The 20,375-nt window shown below is 42.7% G+C and overlaps 1 long non-coding RNA gene across 1 annotated transcript in view; it reads left to right on the top strand.

Moving 5' to 3' along the window:
* LOC138657810 (uncharacterized) overlaps window positions 1-20,375 on the top strand; it is a 438,853-nt gene that overhangs the window by 354,557 nt on the left and 63,921 nt on the right. The window contains exon 8 of the long non-coding RNA XR_011317198.1: window positions 11,031-11,104. This is a non-coding gene — a long non-coding RNA (uncharacterized lncRNA). The remainder of the gene's footprint in view (window positions 1-11,030; window positions 11,105-20,375) is intronic.

Below are 20,375 nucleotides of genomic sequence, written 5' to 3'. Positions count from 1 at the left end.
GTGGGGGGTTTCCACTGTTTAGGCACATCAGGGGCTCTCCAAATGCGACATGGCGTTTGCTTATTCCAGCAAATTTGACATTTAAAATCAAATGGCGCTCCTTCCCTTCTGAGCCCTGCGGTACGCCCAAACAGTGGTTATCCCCCACATTGTATTGTGCAATTTCTCTAGTTACCCTTATGAAAATTAAAAAAATTGTTTGTGAAAAAAAGTGAAATGTTTATTTTTTCCTTTCACATTCCACAAATTCCTGTGAAGCACCTTAAGGGTTATTAAACTTCTTGAATGTGGTTTTGACCAACTTGAGATGTGCATTTTTATAATGGTGTCACTTTTGGGTATTTTCTGTCATATAGGCTCCCCAAAATCACTTCAAAACTGGTCCCTAAAAAATGGTTTTGTAAATGTTGTTGTAAAAATGAGAAATTGCTGGTCCACTTTTAAGCCTTATAACTTCCTAACAAAAAAAATTATGTTTCAAAAATTGTGCTGATGTAAAGTAGACATGTGGGAAATGTTACTTATTAACTATTTGCATGACATAAATCTCTAAGTTAAATTACAAAAATTAGAAGTTTGGGTACAAAATTTGGGTACAAAAATTAAAAGTTTAAAAATGTGAAAATTTTCTCCAAATTTCTGATATTGTCACAAATAAACATAAGACATATCAAAGAAATTTTACCACTACATGAAGTACAATATGTCACGAAAAACAATCTCAGAATCCGTGGAATCCATGTAAGCGTTCCAGAGTTATGACCTCATAAAGTGATAGTGGTCAGAACTGAAAAAATCGGCCTGGTCAGGAAGGTGAGAACAGGCTTATTGACTCTTCAGAGATAAAGAGGACTTGAACTCTATAGTGCCACGTGTTGGAAGTAGCGATCCTACAAGTCACAATCAACCCTTTAACGAGTCTTGCAATATGACTTAGGATAAAAGCCAAATCAGTAACTCAATTCGCAGACATGGTGTTTCAGGCTTGTTGGCCCTTGTCAGTGCGAAGCATGAGAACTGATTTGGCTAGGTGAGAGGCTCTGAACTGAGGTCTAAGGGGTAAGGTTTCTCCTTGTGGAGAGTGACATACCAGCTCTAGCTTGTCAAGGTAAAGGAGGCTTATTCACTGTGCAATGCTCCTCTGGGAAACATTTAAAATTCATAGAAGTGTGGTGAGTGGATACTGATGATCAACATATTTCAAACACTGTATGTGTTCTTAATCATGACAAGGTGGAATAGGTGTTTTACAGTGTTGAGCCCAATTCTACAACTGTTTTAAGCCATAACATGTCAAGAACCAGTCAAGTAAGAGAAAAAGTCCATCATTACTGTAAGACATGTAGGTCAGTCAATCTGGAAAATTGCTAGAGCTTTGAAGATATCTTTAAGTGCAGATGAAAACCATCGTGACTACAATGCATTTGGCTCTCATGAGGACCAACCCAGGAAAGGAAGACCAAGAAATACCTCCCTTGTAGAGAATAAATTCATCAGCGTTATTAGGCTCTGAATACGGTAGATCGACAGCACATCAGATAACAGCTGTCATAAATGATGCACAGATATCAAGTAGCAGGAACATCTGAGCTTCAGTCTTCCAGAAAAGACTGCAAGCAGCAGGCCTTTTTGGTTAATTGATGTAAAGAAGGCTACTTGAGGGACGCAAACAAGAAGAGACTTGCTTAGGTCAAGCAACATAAGTACTGAATCAATGGAAATCTTAACTGTGGTCTGATGAGTCAAAAGTTTAGATTTTTTGGTACCAACCAACATGTCTGTATGACACAGACTTCTGGAATGCCATTCCAGGTGACTATTGATAAAGCTGCTTGAGAGGATACCAAGTAGGTGTAAAGCTGTCATTACTTTTAAATAGTGATACTTAGAAGATCGAAGGTTTAACACATTCTGGTTTGTTTCATACATTAATGTTTAATTCTCATTTCCATATTTGTTCCTTTGTCATTTTGCTGCTTTCAGTTTGACTCTGAATCCACAATGTGCACTTTCCTATGAGAACAAATAAAACCACTGAATGAACAGGTGTGTCCAAACTTTTGATTGACTGGTACGATATAGTTCAGATCACAGCTCTAGTATTATATTAGAAAGCAGGGTGAACAGCAGTGTACGAAGCCTCTTCTTACCTCAGCACACTCAGTACCTCTCTGCCATATGATGTTGTAATGAGTGATTCATTACTTAAATTTAAGAGGGGACTGGATGCCTTTCTTGAAAAGTATAATGTTATAGGTTATATATACTAGATTCCTTGATAGGGCGTTGATCCAGGGAACTAGTCTGATTGCCGTATGTGAAGTCGGGAAGGAATTTTTTTCCCCAATGTGGAGCTTACTGTTTGTCACATGGGTTTTTTTTTGCCTTCCTCTGGATCAACATGTTAGGGCATGTTAGGTTAGGCTATGGGTTGAACTAGATGGACTTAAAGTCTTCCTTCAACCTTAATAACTATGTTACACCTGGTATCTCCATTATTAGATCAGAAAAAAAGAAAGACAAAAAGCAGCACAAAAAAGACTGTTGGGTGCAAAAGGCTCTCAGGTATGTACAAAACCTTGTAAATGGATCCAAAAAATTGAAGGCAGCACACCAGTAGATAAAGATTCACGTGCAGTTTAATGGCCCATATGCGACGTTTTGGTCCAAGATGTGGACCTTTTTCAAGCATGAAAAAGGTCCACATCTTGGACCGAAAGGTCGCATATGGGCCACTAAACTGCATGTGAATCTTAATCTACTGGTGTGCTGCCTTCAATTTTTTGGGTCCATTATTAGATCAGAGAGACAGGGTGGACAGCAGTGTAAGCAGCCTCTTCTTACCTCAACACCCCTAGGATCTCCACTATTACATCAGATAGATAGGGTGGACAGCAGTGAGAGCTGCCTCTTTTAACCTCCAATAGGTCGCGCTATAGAGTTCAAGTCCTCTTTTTCTCTGAAGAGGCAATTTGCATATTAAATTTCCCAGTGGAGCATTGCACGGCGAATAAGCCTCCTTACCTTGACAAGCCAGAGCTGGTATGTCACTCTCCACAAGGAGAAACCTTACCCCTTAGACCACAGTCCAGAGTCTCTAACCTAGCCAAATCAGTTCTTTCTCATGCTTCGCACTGACGAGGGCCAACAGCCCAAGACACTGTGTCTGCAAATTAAAATTGGATTTGGCTTTTATCCTAATTCATATTGCAAGACTCATTAAAGGGTTGATTGTGACTTGTAGGATCGCTACCTCCAATAGGTGGCGCTATAGAGTTCAAGTCCTCAATGAAGAGGCAATTTGCATATCTTTTTACCTCAGTACCCTGGTATCACCAGCATTAGTGTGCAGTGCCCCAGGGTCCTGGTCGTTGCAGTAATATTCTCTTCTAGGGGGGAGTGATGTTACGTTTGGAGGCAAAGAAAGACAACTGAATCCAGGTATCACAAACATGCAACACATTTCGTACTCCAGGCCCCCAGGGGGAGCTCTGCTCCTATTTATTAGGGCACTCCTCACACTTAGGTAAAACTGATTGCCTGGGGAGGAAGTGAATTAGTTGCTGGCTGAGCTTCGCTCAGGTAGTTGGTCCCTGACAAGGGTGGGATCCTGTCAGAGGTCAAGACAGAAGGACACGGAGCTGTGCATGCCCTGAGAGCTGCAGCTTCTAGAAAGCGACACTGAAGGAGAACTGTATTGTGGAGAGGGTGAAAAAGTCGCAGCAAAGGAGTGGATAACAGGAGGAGTTCTGCTCTACACAGGCTGCCTCCTTCTGCCGGTAGCCGGAACACTGAGGGAGCAACGATCCTTTATGCCTTGCTCCAGAGACCGGCAGGACAGCTAATTTCACGTTACCTGCCCGCCCCTACACCCAGGAGGCAAGGTGGCACCCCTTAGAGGCTGGGGCATGATCGAGTCTTTGTAAAACGCCTCAAGCCACCGGTCATACGGGTTTGTCCTATTCATCTGGTGGACAGAGAGAGAGACATAACATCTATAACATCTGTGAGGACCTTATGAGAAGCTTAGCAGTAAGGGACTACAACACCGCAGTGCTAGAGGAAGGCTACTGATTTCTACCTGGATAAGGGGACTCTGGATTTGCCTCCAAACCGGCTGGACTCGGCCTGCCCTGTGATCTGGTGCTCTGGACTGTGGATGCTGAAGTCTTCAGTAAAAAGGTAAAGAGACTGCAACCTTGTGTCCTCGTTCTTCTCTGCACCTCTCACTATCCACCATCTACACACCGGGAAGCCCTGGGGATACACTTCATCTGTGGGAAGGTATACAATCTAGCTGCCATAACATCACCCCAGTGGACCCCTTAAAGCAGCGTCGGTCACCCTGATCGAATACCACAGGTGGCGTCACGAACATTTCACCTTTAACCCCTTCCGTGTTCGTTTTTCACTCCCCTCCTTCCCAGAGCCATAACTTTTTTATTTTTCCGTCAATTTGGCCATGTGAGGGCTTATTTTTTGCGGGATGAATTGTACTTTTGAACGACATCATTGGTTTTAGCATGTCGTGTACTAGAAAACGGGAAAAAAATTCCAAGTGCGGTGAAATTGCAAAAAAAGTGCAATCCCACACTTGTTTTTTGTTAGGCTTTTTTGCTAGGTTCACTAAATGCTAAAACTGACCTGACATTATGATTCTCCAGGTCAGTACGAGTTCATACACACCTAACATGACTAGGTTATTTTTTACCTAAGTGGTGAAAAAAAATTCCAAACTTTGCTAAAAAAAAAAAAAAATTGCGCCATTTTCCGATACTCGTAGCGTCTCCATTTTTCGTGATCTGGGGTCGGTTGAGGGCTTATTTTTTGCATGCCGAGATGACATTTTTAATGACAGCATTTTGGTGCAGATACGTTCTTTTGATCGCCCGCTATTGCATTTTAATGCAATGTCGCGGCAACCTAAAAAACGTAATTCTGGCGTTTCGAATTTTTTTCTCGCTACGCTGTTTAGCGATCAGGTTAATGCTTTTTTTTAATTGATAGATCAGGCGATTCTGATCGCGGCGATACCAAATATGTGTAGATTTGATTTTTTTATTGATTTATTTTGATTGGGGCGAAAGGGGGGTGATTTAAACTTTTATAATTTTTTTTTTTTTTTTTTTACTTTTGCCATGCTTCAATAGCCTCCATGGGAGGCTAGAAGCAGGCACAATGCGATCGGCTCTGCTACATAGCAGCGATCTGTTGTTCGCTGCTATGTAGCAGAAATGGAGGTGGCGCTCACAGCTAGCGGCGATCAGTAACCATAGAGGTCTCAAGGACCTCTATGGTTACAATTCTGAAGCATCGCCGACCCCCGATCATGTGACGGGGGTCGGCGATGACGTCATTTCCGGCCGCCCGGCCGGAAGCGGTAGTTAAATGCCGCAGTCTGCGTTTGACAGCGGCATTTAACTAGTTAATAGGCGCTGGCAGATCGCGATTCTGCTCGCGCCTATTACGGGCACGTCAGCTGTTCAAAACAGCTGACATGTCCCGGCTTTGATGCGGGCTCACCGCCGGAGCCCGCATCAAAGCGGGGCTTCTGACCTCGGACGTACTATCCCGTCCAAGGTCAGAAAGGGGTTAAAGACCTTTCCCTTTTTCAAAGGATGTCCCAGGGCCACGGACCGGGTCAGCCACCGTGACATCCCCCTGCGAAGTACCAGACCCGGTACCGAGTACCCCTAGCGCTTGGGGGTGCTCCAATCGCATCACTTCATTTATGGAGTACAGGATAGTTCAACGTTTGTTATTATTATAGAGGTAAAAATGCAGATAAATTGAAAAGGGCAATAGTAATTTTCAGATGTCAATCCTGTACCTACAAGTGAAAAGTAATTTCCCAAAATGTTACACAGTCTTTATCTATTCTTTTCTCTAATTCTTTCGGTCACTGACATTAACCTAAAAATAAACCCAGGGAAGCTTTACTTAATAAGCGTATGTATTTCTAATATACCCCAAAACTCCCAAGCCCTAATCTCTTTTAGATTTTTAGCGACTAACCGAACCATAGACTCAGCCTGGAAAAAATCAGGGTATTATTATTATCATTATTAAATCAGGCCTCGATCTATCGGAGGTTAAAAGACGTCTCTCATTCATGGTACATGGTTAATGAAAAATCAGCTATATTCACAAATAAAGTCCACAATTTGAGAAAGTTTGGTTCCCCTGGGTGGAATATGCTAATATTACCCCCTTCGCCACTCCACTGTTTCGCCTGAAAATTTCTGCCATCTCCAATTCTCCAGGAAGTACCTAGTATTCATAAGTCGTCAGGTCCCCCTATCTGGTTCCCCATCCACACCCTCTATCCTTCCCATGTCTGTCCCCTTATAACTCCTTCCCTTTTTGCTGCTAGGCTTTCTAAGGCGGCATCCACACGTGCCTTCTCTAACTGCGTCCTTCTCTCTTGGTCGGCTCTCTATAAGCGTGACCTTCTCTCTTCGTCATCTAGGCGTGCTTTTTCTAATTTAAGTTGCATCTCTTGGTCAGCAAAGCTCGCTTGTATTTTGGCGGCTTCAGCATTTGCACGGGCAATGGCGACCGCGCTGCTGATGGATGTTGTCTTTGAGGAGACGGAAGTAACAGATCTTGTCCTATGCGATTTGTGAGACATGGTGTCTTGGGAAAGTGTTTGCTGTGCAGAGATTGCTGTAGCTGTATTTAGTCTCTGAGTAGCCGGTGACTTGAATCCCACTAGTTGGATGGCTGCCGTTTCACTGTTCTGTCCTCACTAGCTGAGGCAGGCTCATACGTAGCTATACAGTCAGCTAAACCGCTATACCGGGGTCCAATAAAGAGACTGTAGTTGAGTCTGTGCTTTATTAAACGTAGTGGTATATTGATGCGGTGAAACTGTGAACAATGATATACATAGAATCAGTGCATGGTATAGAACAGATACATAATACACATGATATACATTATGCATAACATTTAGAAAGCTAGTGACTAAACTGGGAGTACAACTGGCTAGGCTAGGCTAATATGGAGCAGAAATATCTACGGAAAGCATAAAGGCATACCGGCAATGCAATCGCAAGGGGGATGAAGTGAAGCGGCTTTCCTTGAAGGCAAACTGAAGAAAGTGAAAGGAAAAATGGAGGGAAATGGAGGCTGAGCTACCATAATGCATTGCAAAGGAGGAGGAGAATCAGACATGGATAATACAAAAACAGAAAAATGGAACTGCCAACATAACTCTGACCGCTAGAGGGAGCCAAAGCATCACAAACAAATAAAGGTATAAATATATCCATACTGAGAAACCTGCAATTATGCAAGCAGATAATCAGGGTAACAATATTTGATGGCGGAGACAGAACAGCGGCATTTAACTAGTTAACAGGCGCTGGCAGATCGCGATTCTGCTCGTGCCTATTACGGGCACATGTCAGCTGTTCAAAACAGCTGACATGTCCCGGCTTTGATGCGGGCTCACCGCCGGAGCCCGCATCAAAGCGGGGCTTCTGACCTCGGACGTACTATCCCGTCCAAGGTCAGAAAGGGGTTAAAGACCTTTCCCTTTTTCAAAGGATGTCCCAGGGCCACGGACCAGGTCAGCCACCGTGACATCCCCCTGCGAAGTACCAGACCCGGTACCGAGTACCCCTAGCGCTTGGGGGTGCTCCAATCGCATCACTTCATTTATGGAGTACAGGATAGTTCAACGTTTGTTATTATTATAGAGGTAAAAATGCAGATAAATTGAAAAGGGCAATAGTAATTTTCAGATGTCAATCCTGTACCTACAAGTGAAAAGTAATTTCCCAAAATGTTACACAGTCTTTATCTATTCTTTTCTCTAATTCTTTCGGTCACTGACATTAACCTAAAAATAAACCCAGGGAAGCTTTACTTAATAAGCGTATGTATTTCTAATATACCCCAAAACTCCCAAGCCCTAATCTCTTTTAGATTTTTAGCGACTAACCGAACCATAGACTCAGCCTGGAAAAAATCAGGGTATTATTATTATCATTATTAAATCAGGCCTCGATCTATCGGAGGTTAAAAGACGTCTCTCATTCATGGTACATGGTTAATGAAAAATCAGCTATATTCACAAATAAAGTCCACAATTTGAGAAAGTTTGGTTCCCCTGGGTGGAATATGCTAATATTACCCCCTTCGCCACTCCACTGTTTCGCCTGAAAATTTCTGCCATCTCCAATTCTCCAGGAAGTACCTAGTATTCATAAGTCGTCAGGTCCCCCTATCTGGCTCCCCATCCACACCCTCTATCCTTCCCATGTCTGTCCCCTTATAACTCCTTCCCTTTTTGCTGCTAGGCTTTCTAAGGCGGCATCCACACGTGCCTTCTCTAACTGCGTCCTTCTCTCTTGGTCGGCTCTCTATAAGCGTGACCTTCTCTCTTCGTCATCTAGGCGTGCTTTTTCTAATTTAAGTTGCATCTCTTGGTCAGCAAAGCTCGCTCGTATTTTGGCGGCTTCAGCATTTGCACGGGCAATGGCGACCGCGCTGCTGATGGATGTTGTCTTTGAGGAGACGGAAGTAACAGATCTTGTCCTATGCGATTTGTGAGACATGGTGTCTTGGGAAAGTGTTTGCTGTGCAGAGATTGCTGTAGCTGTATTTAGTCTCTGAGTAGCCGGTGACTTGAATCCCACTAGTTGGATGGCTGCCGTTTCACTGTTCTGTCCTCACTAGCTGAGGCAGGCTCATACGTAGCTATACAGTCAGCTAAACCGCTATACCGGGGTCCAATAAAGAGACTGTAGTTGAGTCTGTGCTTTATTAAACGTAGTGGTATATTGATGCGGTGAAACTGTGAACAATGATATACATAGAATCAGTGCATGGTATAGAACAGATACATAATACACATGATATACATTATGCATAACATTTAGAAAGCTAGTGACTAAACTGGGAGTACAACTGGCTAGGCTAGGCAAATATGGAGCAGAAATATCTACGGAAAGCATAAAGGCATACCGGCAATGCAATCGCAAGGGGGATGAAGTGAAGCGGCTTTCCTTGAAGGCAAACTGAAGAAAGTGAAAGGAAAAATGGAGGGAAATGGAGGCTGAGCTACCATAATGCATTGCAAAGGAGGAGGAGAATCAGACATGGATAATACAAAAACAGAAAAATGGAACTGCCAACATAACTCTGACCGCTAGAGGGAGCCAAAGCATCACAAACAAATAAAGGTATAAATATATCCATACTGAGAAACCTGCAATTATGCAAGCAGATAATCAGGGTAACAATATTTGATGGCGGAGACAGAACAGCGGCATTTAACTAGTTAATAGGCGCTGGCAGATCGCGATTCTGCTCGTGCCTATTACGGGCACATGTCAGCTGTTCAAAACAGCTGACATGTCCCGGCTTTGATGCGGGCTCACCGCCGGAGCCCGCATCAAAGCGGGGCTTCTGACCTCGGACGTACTATCCCGTCCAAGGTCAGAAAGGGGTTAAAGACCTTTCCCTTTTTCAAAGGATGTCCCAGGGCCACGGACCAGGTCAGCCACCGTGACATCCCCCTGCGAAGTACCAGACCCGGTACCGAGTACCCCTAGCGCTTGGGGGTGCTCCAATCGCATCACTTCATTTATGGAGTACAGGATAGTTCAACGTTTGTTATTATTATAGAGGTAAAAATGCAGATAAATTGAAAAGGGCAATAGTAATTTTCAGATGTCAATCCTGTACCTACAAGTGAAAAGTAATTTCCCAAAATGTTACACAGTCTTTATCTATTCTTTTCTCTAATTCTTTCGGTCACTGACATTAACCTAAAAATAAACCCAGGGAAGCTTTACTTAATAAGCGTATGTATTTCTAATATACCCCAAAACTCCCAAGCCCTAATCTCTTTTAGATTTTTAGCGACTAACCGAACCATAGACTCAGCCTGGAAAAAATCAGATTATTATTATTGTTATTATTAAATCAGGCCTCGATCTATTGGAGGTTAACCCTGCTGTTCTGTTCGGTCTGGGGAGACCTATTTTGAACTTTGGTATTTTTTGGGGTGTTCAAGATGCGGTTCTGAAACGTGTGGTTGATTGACTTAAATGAGGATGGGTCGGTCGGCCACGGGTTTCAGAGCCGCATCTTGAATATTTTAAAGAATATTGAAGTTCAAAGTCGGTCATTTTTGACCAACAGAACAGCAGGGTTAAAAGACGTCTCTCATTCATGGTACATGGTTAATGAAAAATCAGCTATATTCACAAATAAAGTCCACAATTTGAGAAAGTTTGGTTCCCCTGGGTGGAATATGCTAATATTACCCCCTTCGCCACTCCACTGTTTTGCCTGAAAATTTCTGCCATCTCCAATTCTCCAGGAAGTACCTAGTATTCATAAGTCTTGTCAGGTCCCCCTATCCGGCTCCCCATCCACACCCTCTATCTTTCCCATGTCTGTCCCCTTTATAACTCCTTTAACTAAAGGTATATGTTAATAGTAATGTTAAAATCCTTAATAAAATGTATTGTTAAAAAAAAATAATAATGATAATAGATAAATGGAGAAAATACTGTTGCTTTGTGATTGTAAAATAAAGAATTTTCACAGTTCAGTCTTTCCAGTGTCCTGCACAAAACTGGTGAGCAGTTTTCTGTAAGTTGTGAACTTAAGAAGTTTTAGTTGTTTGTTTTGAGCATGGGTATGTTCACACTTGGTGTTTTTGCTGCGTATTATATGGAGCATTTTACAGTACCAGTATAATGAATGAGAGATTCCATAAATCTCATGTACACACTACTTTTTTCCTCACATATTTTGAGTCCTACTGCTTTCTTTTGAAGACATATCATGTGAATTCTTCCAGCATTTTTGCAGAGATTTTAATCCTCTCAAATAAATGGGTGAAACACGCAAGTAAAAATGCTGTCACATAAAAATGCACCAAAAATGTGCTTATTGTTCATATAGTTTTTCCTGCCACCATACTGGTTTTTGGTATAAAAGAAAATGCTGCACACCCTAAATGGATTAACCTCACGGACAAACTGTAAACTTAATCTCTTCTATCTTAGTGACCGGACCTCTACATCAAGTAACCTGTTGGATACTCCTAATGAAAGCAGCAACATTCACACAACTAATTCAGGTAATAAAACACATATGATAAAATGAACCTTATGAAAAAAGACCTAGAATCACAAGTGCTGAATTATAAATCATCAACGTAAATTGGTGCTTTTATCACAGACATTTCAGGCATACTGTTAAAGGGAACCTGTCAGCAGGATTGTGCACAGTAACCTACAGACAGTGTCAGGTTGGCACCATTATACTGATTAAAATGATACCTCGGTGATGAAAACCGTTTTGTGGTTGTTGTTTAATCTTTGTTTTCAGTTAATGATATTCTAGTTCTTCGGGGTGGCCTGTTGGGGGGTCTTTATATTCTCCTTACATATTCATCTGTATGGATTATGATAGGTCACTGATACCTCACTGACCTGACCTGACCTCTATTCTACATACTGTATATGTTAAGGTTTGAAAAAAACATACCGACGTACCGACGGAAGTGTTTGCTTTCACATTTCTGTCTGCGTTGCCGGGCAGGAAAGAGTTAGAGAGAGAGATTTCTTGCCGGGCATGCGCAGACGGGAAAACTGGATGCGACGTACAGAAAAACGTTCCCTTGAATGTTTTTCCGAGACGACGGGCCGCCAAAACCCAACGCATCCAGTGCACGACGGACGCAACGTGTGGCCATATGTCGCGATCCGTCGGCAATACAAGTCTATGGGAAAAAACGCATCCTGCGGGCAAATTTGCAGGATGCGTTTTTTCCCAAAATGACGCATTGTGACGGATATAAATAAACGGAAGTGTGAAAGTAGCCTAGGGCTACTTTCACATTTGCGTCAGTACTCGCCCGTCACAAAGCATCGGCGTGACGTACTGACGGAAGTTTGTCTTTTCACATTTCCGTCTGTAGTCCTGGGGAGGAAAGAGAGTGAGTGTGAGATTTCCTGCTGGGCATGCGCAGTCAGAAACACTGGATACAACGTACAGAAAAACGTTCCCTTGAACGTTTTTTGCAAAAGACGGGCCGTCACATTTCGCAGGATCCAGTGCCCCGTGGACAAAACGTGAGTACATACGTCGCTAATACAAGTCTATGGGAAAATGCAGGATCCTGCATTTTCAAAAATCGACGTATTGCGACGGCAGAGGAAAGACGGAAATGTGAAAGTAGCCTTACATTCCACCTGCACTGTAGTATGATCCCATCTATAATATCCATATTTTTATTTTATTTTGTGATATAAATTGCTTGAGAAAAAAAAAAATTCTTTCTCAAAATGGAGCCGCCTGCGCAGTAGCATAATTCGGAACTCAATAGATATTACTGTACAAGCACCAACGCCGGCACAATTTTGCTAGAAGAAAAAAAAATTGCCTCTACTAAGATAGCAGCGCCTGCGCAGTAGCATTTATCGGATTTTTGATAGATGTTATTTGCCAGGCGCAGCTAGCGCCATCTTGGTAGAGACAAATTTTTGGATATCAAGGATATTGATATTATATGGATATTAGATGTGCAATCATGCTACAGCGCAGGCTCTTTAGCCTGCAGGATGAATGTATTGCTTTTTTTCAAACCATAACATATACAATATGTAAACTAGGGGGCAGGTCAGTGAGGGATCAGTGACCTGTCAGAAGCTATACAGATGAATATATGAGCAGTGCACCACATGAAGACCCCCCCACAGGCCCCCCCTGAGCATGAGAATCTCATTTACTGAAAACTGAATATAAAGATTAAACAACAACCACAAGATGGATTTCATCAACCGAGGTATCATTTTAATCAGTATAAGGGTATGTTCACACGTTCAGGATTTCCATCCTTTTTTTTTCCTGACTGTTTTTTAAAAAACTGCAGCTCTTGGCAGAAAACGCAGGTCCTTTTTTTGGTCCTTTTTTGGTCCGTTTTTGATGCGTTTTTTGATGCGTTTTTTGATGCGTTTTTTTGATGCAGTTTTCTAGCCAGAGTCTGTGTGTTTTCTAGGAATTTTTTTAGGGTTAAAATGGCTGAAAATACCCTAACCCTACCCCTACCCCTAACCCTACCCCTAACCCTAACCCTACCCCTAACCCTAACCCTACCCCTAACCCTAACCCTACCCCTAACCCTACCCCTAACCCTAACCCTACCCCTAACCCTAACCCTAACCCTACCCCTAACCCTAACCCTACCCCTAACCCTAACCCTACCCCTAACCCTACCCCTAACCCTACCCCTACCCCTATTCTAACCTTAGTGAAAAAAAAAAAAAAAATTCTTTATTTTTTTTATTGTCCCTACCTATGGGGGTGACAAAGGAAGGGGGGTGTCATTTACTATTTTTTTATTTTGATCACTGAGATATAACCTATCTCAGTGATCAAAATGCACTTTGGAACGAATCTGCCGGCCGGCAGATTCGGCGGGCGCACTGCGCATGCGCCCGCCATTTTGCAAGATGGCGGCGCCCAGGGAGAAGACGGCCGGACGGACACCGGGACGCCGGGTGAGTATAAGGGGGGGAGATTAGGGCACGGGGGGGGCATCAGAGCACTGGGGGGGGCATCGGAGCACTGGGGGGGGCATCGGAGCACGGGGGGGGCGGGATCGGAACACGGGGGGGGCAGCCACACTCCGCCCACGCACTTCCGCCCGCTCCCCGCACTTCCTGCTGCAGCGGTTCTGCACATCAAATCGCAGTAAAACCCGCAGATATATTTTTGATCTGCGGGTTTTACTGCGGTTTGGACCTCACAATGGAGGTCTATGGGTGCAGAACCGCTGCGGCTCCGGAAAAAGAATTGACATGCTCCTTCTTTTTTCCGGGAGCTATTCAGCGCGTCTTTTTTTTAACAATTTCCGGACCATGTGCACAGTGTGTCCTGTTTTCCATAGGGTACAGTGTACTGTACCCTGCATGGAAAACAGCTGCGGAACCGCAGCGGCAAAACCGCCGCGGTTCCGCGGTAAAAAACGCACTGTGTGAACATGGCCTAACAGCGACAACTTGACAGTGTCTGTAGGTTATTCAGCACAATCCTGCTGACAGGTTCCCTTTAAAATATGCAACCACAGGTTAATTCAGATTGGCAGTGGAGTTAAGAAAAAGTTGTGCCCCTCACGTTTCTGTTGTCTTTAATTGCATGTTTCTAGTTGGCATTGGACAGCGTATTCTCTCGTTCCCATTCTTATCCAGAAAAGTGGTATGATTTTTTTTCCTCAATTGTCATCCATGTGCTGTCAGTATACAATCCTTTTTTTTTACCCACTAGCTGCTAATCTTTAACAGGATCATTTACAGTTTTCTACAGAATTGCTATGTATCTGTAAAAATCAGATGTCATACTGATGGTCCATAAGGCATCCGATTTTTTTTCTAACATCAGATTTCGAAGTGAATGCTGAATACAGCAGAGAAGAAATATGCAGATTTGCACTGCCTCATTGAATAACATTGGTCCGAGTGCAATCCGATTTTTTTTATTGGATTGCACTCATCCAATTTATACATAACTGTGAACGAACACTTAACCCCCAGACCATTTTCCGTTTTTGTCTTTCGCTCCCCTTCTATCCAGAGCCATAACTTTTTTATTTTTCAGTCAAAATGTGGCCATGTGAGGGCTTGTTTATTGCGGAACAAGTGGTACTTTTGAATGACACCACTGATTTTAACATATGGTGTACTGGAAAATGGGAAAAAAGTGCAATTCCACAGGTCATTACGAGTTCATAGACACCAAACATGTCTAGGTCCTTTTTTATTTAAGTTGTGAAAAAAAAAATCCAAACTTTGGTAAAAAACAAAAAGTGACTTCATTTTCCGAGACCTGTAGCGTCTCCATTTTTTGTGATTTGGGGCTGGGTGAGGGCTTATTTTTGTGCACCAAGCTGACATTTTCATTGATACCATTTTGGTGTAGATACAGTCTTTTGATCACCCATTATTGCATTTTATTGCAATGTAGCGAGTACCAAAAAAACTAATTCTGGCGTTTTTACGTTTTTTCTTGTTACGCCGTTTAGCAAACGGGTTAATTCTTTTTTTACATTAATAAATCGGGCGATTCTGAATACGGCAATACAAATATGTTCATGTTTGATTTTGTTTGTATTGTTTTATTTTGAATGGGGTGGAAGGGGGGTGATTTGAACTTTTATATTTTTAAAAACTTTTTTTATTACTTTTTGCATGCTTTAATAGTCTCCATGGGAGACTATATGCTGCAGTTGTCCGATCGGGTGTGCTACATATAGGCGATGATCAGATCGCCTGTATGTACCAGAAATGCTCACTATGAGCGCCAACCACCGGGCGGCGCTCATAGCAATCCGGCTATGACAACCATAGAGGTCTGCTGGAGATCTCTGGTTGTCATGCCAACCCATCAGTGACCCACGATCACGTGACAGGATCACCGATGGTCAGGATTTACAGCGCGCTTCCCGGAAGTGCAAGTTAAATGCCGATGTCAGAGATTGACTGCGGCATTTAACGGGTTGACAGCCACGGGTGGATGCGATTCCACCCACAGCTGTTAGAGGCACTTGTCAGCTGTTCAAAAGAGCTGACACATGCCTGGAAAGATGTGGGCTCAGTGCCGGAGCCCACATCAAAGGGAGGGATTCCAACGTGGGCGTACTATTACGTCCAACATCGGAAAGGGGTTAAAGAGGATTGATGGGATCCATGTCAAAATCTAAAATCCTATAAAAATACCTGCAAATTGCCTCTTCTGAGAAAAAAAAGACTTAAACTCTAGAGCGCCACCTGTTGGAAGTAGCGATCCTACAAGTGCCAATCAACCCTCTAACAAGTCGTGCAATATGACTTAGGATAAGAGCCAAATAAGTATCTCAATAATGGTATAAAAATACCTGTAATATTCATAAGTATTTGAGGTTTGCTTTGATCATTTATATATCTAGAATTACATTTTAGGGTATGTGCACACGATGCAGAGTTAGTGCAGAACTGCAGCAGATTTTTCTGCAGCAGAAACGCTGCAGAACTGAACTGTGATTTACAGTACAATGTAAATCAATGTGAAAAAAAAAGCTGTGCAGAAAAATCTGCGCAGAAACGCTGCAGATTTCAAAGAAGTGCATGTCACTACTTTTGTGCAGTTCTGCAGCGTTTCTGCACCCCTCCATTATAGAAATCCATTGGTAAAAAACACACAAAAAAGCACAAAAAAACGCATAAAAAACACACCTGCGGATTCTGCCAGGAGATGCAGATTTAGTGCAGATTTTATGCAGAAAATTCTGCACCAAATCTGCATCGTGTGCACACAGCCTTATGCAGGTGAACACAACCCAAAGCTTTGTTTATTTACATCCTGGCAATGGACATTGGTTTGCTTCACACAGTACACTTCCTCCATATTTTCCTTCTCTGAGCATCACACCCCATAACCACAGCATCACTTGATTACTCCCTGCCTCTGCACACTGTCTGTGAGGATATGCAACATTCTGTATGAATTAGAACAAGGCATAAATGTCCAATATATAGAAAAACCTTTTATTAAAGTTATAATAGCCATGTACATATATGCAAAAAATAAGTAAATCAGTCACAGAGTCTTTTAAAGCAAAGGTCAGGTAGAAAAGAGCATGTACATCACTTACTGGGGGAATGTAAAGTACAATTTAAAAAAGTACATAGTGCTTAGGTAAACTTTAAAGTCACGTATCTCGGAGAAAGTAGGGAGGGCAAGGTATCACTACTGTACATAGTAAAGGAATAATTCATTTAACACATGTGCTGTAGACTAAATTTACAGTGACACAATCCCAACATACAAATAGAGACTCTTACCCATATCCAGTCATAAATGGTGGCATGCAAACAGCCCCAACGCGCATTGGCTTCCTCAGGGGCCATGAACATGAGGAAGCCAAGGCGAAATACCTGCCTGACCTTTGCTTTAAAAGACTCTAACTGTTTTACTTATCTTTTATATATATTGTAAGGGGTTGATACACTCAGCTGCTTTTCCAGGTAGATGCAGGAACTGTTCTGCTAGAGATCACCTGTTGGTTTATTGTGGATAGCATAAACCTTGGCAGGGTTCAGCCAAATTAACAGAGCCTTGTTGTCAGTAGACACATATATGTATATATATTAATATTTCATCCAGCGCGCTATAGCAGAAAGTCGGTAATTCAATTACCGGCTTTTGCTTTCTCCTTCCTAAACCCGACATGATATGAGACCTGGTTTACATACAGTAAACCATCTCATATCCCTATTTTTTTTGCATATTCCACACTACTGTCAGTAGTGTGTCTATGCAAAATTTGGCCGTTCTAGCTAGTAAATTAAAGGGTTAAATGGCGGAAAAAAATTGCGTGGGCTCCCGCACAATTTTCTCCGCCATAGTAGTAAAGCCAGTGACTGAGGGCAGATATTAATAGCCTGGAGAGGGTCCATGGTTATTGGCCCCCCCCCTGGCTAAACATCTGCCCCCAGCCACCCCAGAAAAGGCACATCTGGAAGATGCGCCTATTCTGGCACTTGGCCACTCTCTTCCCATTCCCGTGTAGCGGTGGGATATGGGGTAATGAAGGGTTAATGTCACCTTGCTATTGTAAGGTGACATTAAGCCAAATTAATAAGGGAGAGGCGTCAATTATGACACCTATCCATTATTAATCCAATACTAGTAAAGGGTTAAAAAAAACACACACACGTTATTAAAAATTAATTTAATGAAAAAATCACAAAGGTTGTTGTATTAATTTATTCTACTCTCAATGCACTCACTGAAGACCCTCGATCTGTAAATAAAAAAAAAATAATAAACCAACAATATAAATACCTTCCGAGGATCTGTCACATCCAACGATGTAAATCCATCTGAAGGGGTTAAAATATTTTGCAGCCACGAGCTTTGCTAATGCAACGTTGCTCATGTCTGCAAAACCCCGGAGAATGTAGGTAAAGTTGGTCAATGACCTATATTTACCTGCATTTGCGGTGAGGCGCCCTCTGCTGGCTGTTTCTAGATCGTGGGAACTTTCCTAGAAAGCTCCCTGGCTCGAGTTCATATGAGGACAACCAGCAGAGGGCGCCCTCTTATGATCTCGAGCCAGGGAGCTTTCTAGGAAAGTTCCCACGATCTAGGAACAGCCAGCAGAGGGCGCCTCACCGCAAATGCAGGTAAATATAGGTCAATGACCTACTTTACCTACATTCTCCGGGGTTTTGCAGACATGAGCAACGTTGCATTAGCAAAGCAACGTGGCTCGTGGCTGCAAAATATTTTAACCCCTTCAGATGGATTTACATCGTTGGACGTGACAGATCCTCGGAAGGTATGTATATTGTTGGTTTATTTTTTTTTTTTTATTTACAGATCGAGGGTCTTCAGTGAGTGGATTGAGAGTAGAATAAATTAATACAACAACCTTTGTGATTTTTTCATTAAATTAATTTTTAATAATGTGTGTGTTTTTTTTTTAACCCTTTACTAGTATTGGATTAATAATGGATAGGTGTCATAATTGACGCCTCTCCATTATTAATTTGGCTTAATGTCACCTTACAATAGCAAGGTGACATTAACCCTTCATTACCCCATATCCCACCGCTACACGGGAATGGGAAGAGAGTGGCCAAGTGCCAGAATAGGCGCATCTTCCAGATGTGCCTTTTCTGGGGTGGCTGGGGGCAGATGTTTTTAGCCAGGGGGGGGCCAATAACCATGGACCCTCTCCAGGCTATTAATATCTGCCTTCAGTCACTGGCTTTACTACTCTGGCGGAGAAAATTGCCCACGCCAATTTTTCCGCCATTTAACCCTTTAATTTACTAGCTAGAACGGCCAAATTTTGCATAGACACACTACTGACATTAGTAGTGTGGAATATGCAAAAAAAAATGGGGATATGAGATGGTTTACTGTATGTAAACCAGGTCTCATATCATGTCAGGTTTAGGAAGGAGAAAGCAAAAGCCGGTAATTGAATTACCGGCTTTCTGCTATATCGCGCTGGATGAAGTAATCTATATATATAATTGTCTAAGGGTTTTTCTGTCTGTCTGTCTGTCTGTCTGTCTGTCCTGGAAATCCCGCGTCTCTGATTGGTCGAGGCCGCCAGGCCTTGACCAATCAGCAACGGGCACAGTATCGACGTAGATGTCATAATGGTTGCCATGGCGACGATGATGTCATAAAGGTTGCCTCGACCAATCGGCGACGGGCACAGTCTGCCGCGAATTCTGGAATCATCATTGTCCATATACTACGGGCACATGCATATTCTAGAATACCCGATGCGTTAGAATCGGGCCACAATCTAGTAATATATATACATATATGTGTCTCAATGACATATATATATATATATGTATATATATATATATATATATATATATATATACCTATTCTATGTGTACACATTTATTCTACCTATTCTACTGTAAGCTGTCAGTGTGATTTTACTGTACACCGCACTGAATTGCCGGCTTTTCTCTCTAACACCGCTGCGTATTCCTTGCAAAGTCACACTGCTGGTCCGTGTGTAATCCGTATTTTTGGGGCTTCCATAGACTTTCATTGACGTTTTAATTGCGCAATACGGTGACAAACGCAACATGCTGCGATTTTCTACGGCCGTAGAAAGCCGTATAATACTGATCAGGAAAATACGGCAGATAGGAGCAGGGGCATAGAGAATAATTGTGCCGTATTTTATGCGAGTTTTACGGATGTAGTTTCTGCGCTCTTACGTCCGTAAAACTCTCTAGTGTGAGGCCGGCCTAATACAAACAAAACCCAGTCCATTCCCTCCAGGGTCACCTGCAGTTAACCCACAAAGTTCTTAGCTCCTCTGGGAGCTGTCTGGGAGTTCCTGCTCTCCCAAAACACGACACCCACTGACTCTCATGGCCAGGTATTTAACACCCCATATGATGATCACATGACCTTGACATCACACAGGTCCTGTCAGGACTCTGCAGGTGGAGATACGGTGGAACCCCTCCCTCTCGCTCTATGGAAGTCCACTAAAACCAGCCCGTAACATACCTTAACCCTCTCAACACATAATGTGCGGTAGGAAAACTATTCTGGTTTTACATCACTGACGCTAATATGCGCAGTATTCTGCCACCGATAATGTCCTGTAATGGCTGAACGTCTTGGCAAAAGATTAGCTAACAGCACATGCAGTGACACATATCTCCCTTCATACACTGTGTCAGTGACCCTGTCACATTTACTCCTTGTTCTCAGTTTTTAATCCAGTTTTGGAGTTTTGTTGCATTCCCGTGCGGTCGTCGGGCGCGTCACAACGAAGCATCCGCATACATCTGCATGTCCTGCATACCCAATGTTAAATA

The sequence above is a fragment of the Ranitomeya imitator genome, chromosome 1 (genome assembly GCF_032444005.1).
Source record: "Ranitomeya imitator isolate aRanImi1 chromosome 1, aRanImi1.pri, whole genome shotgun sequence".
NCBI classification, from domain to species: Eukaryota; Metazoa; Chordata; class Amphibia; order Anura; family Dendrobatidae; genus Ranitomeya; species Ranitomeya imitator.
Note: the sequence above shows the minus strand (reverse complement) of the source record. Positions and strands in the feature narration are given on the sequence as shown.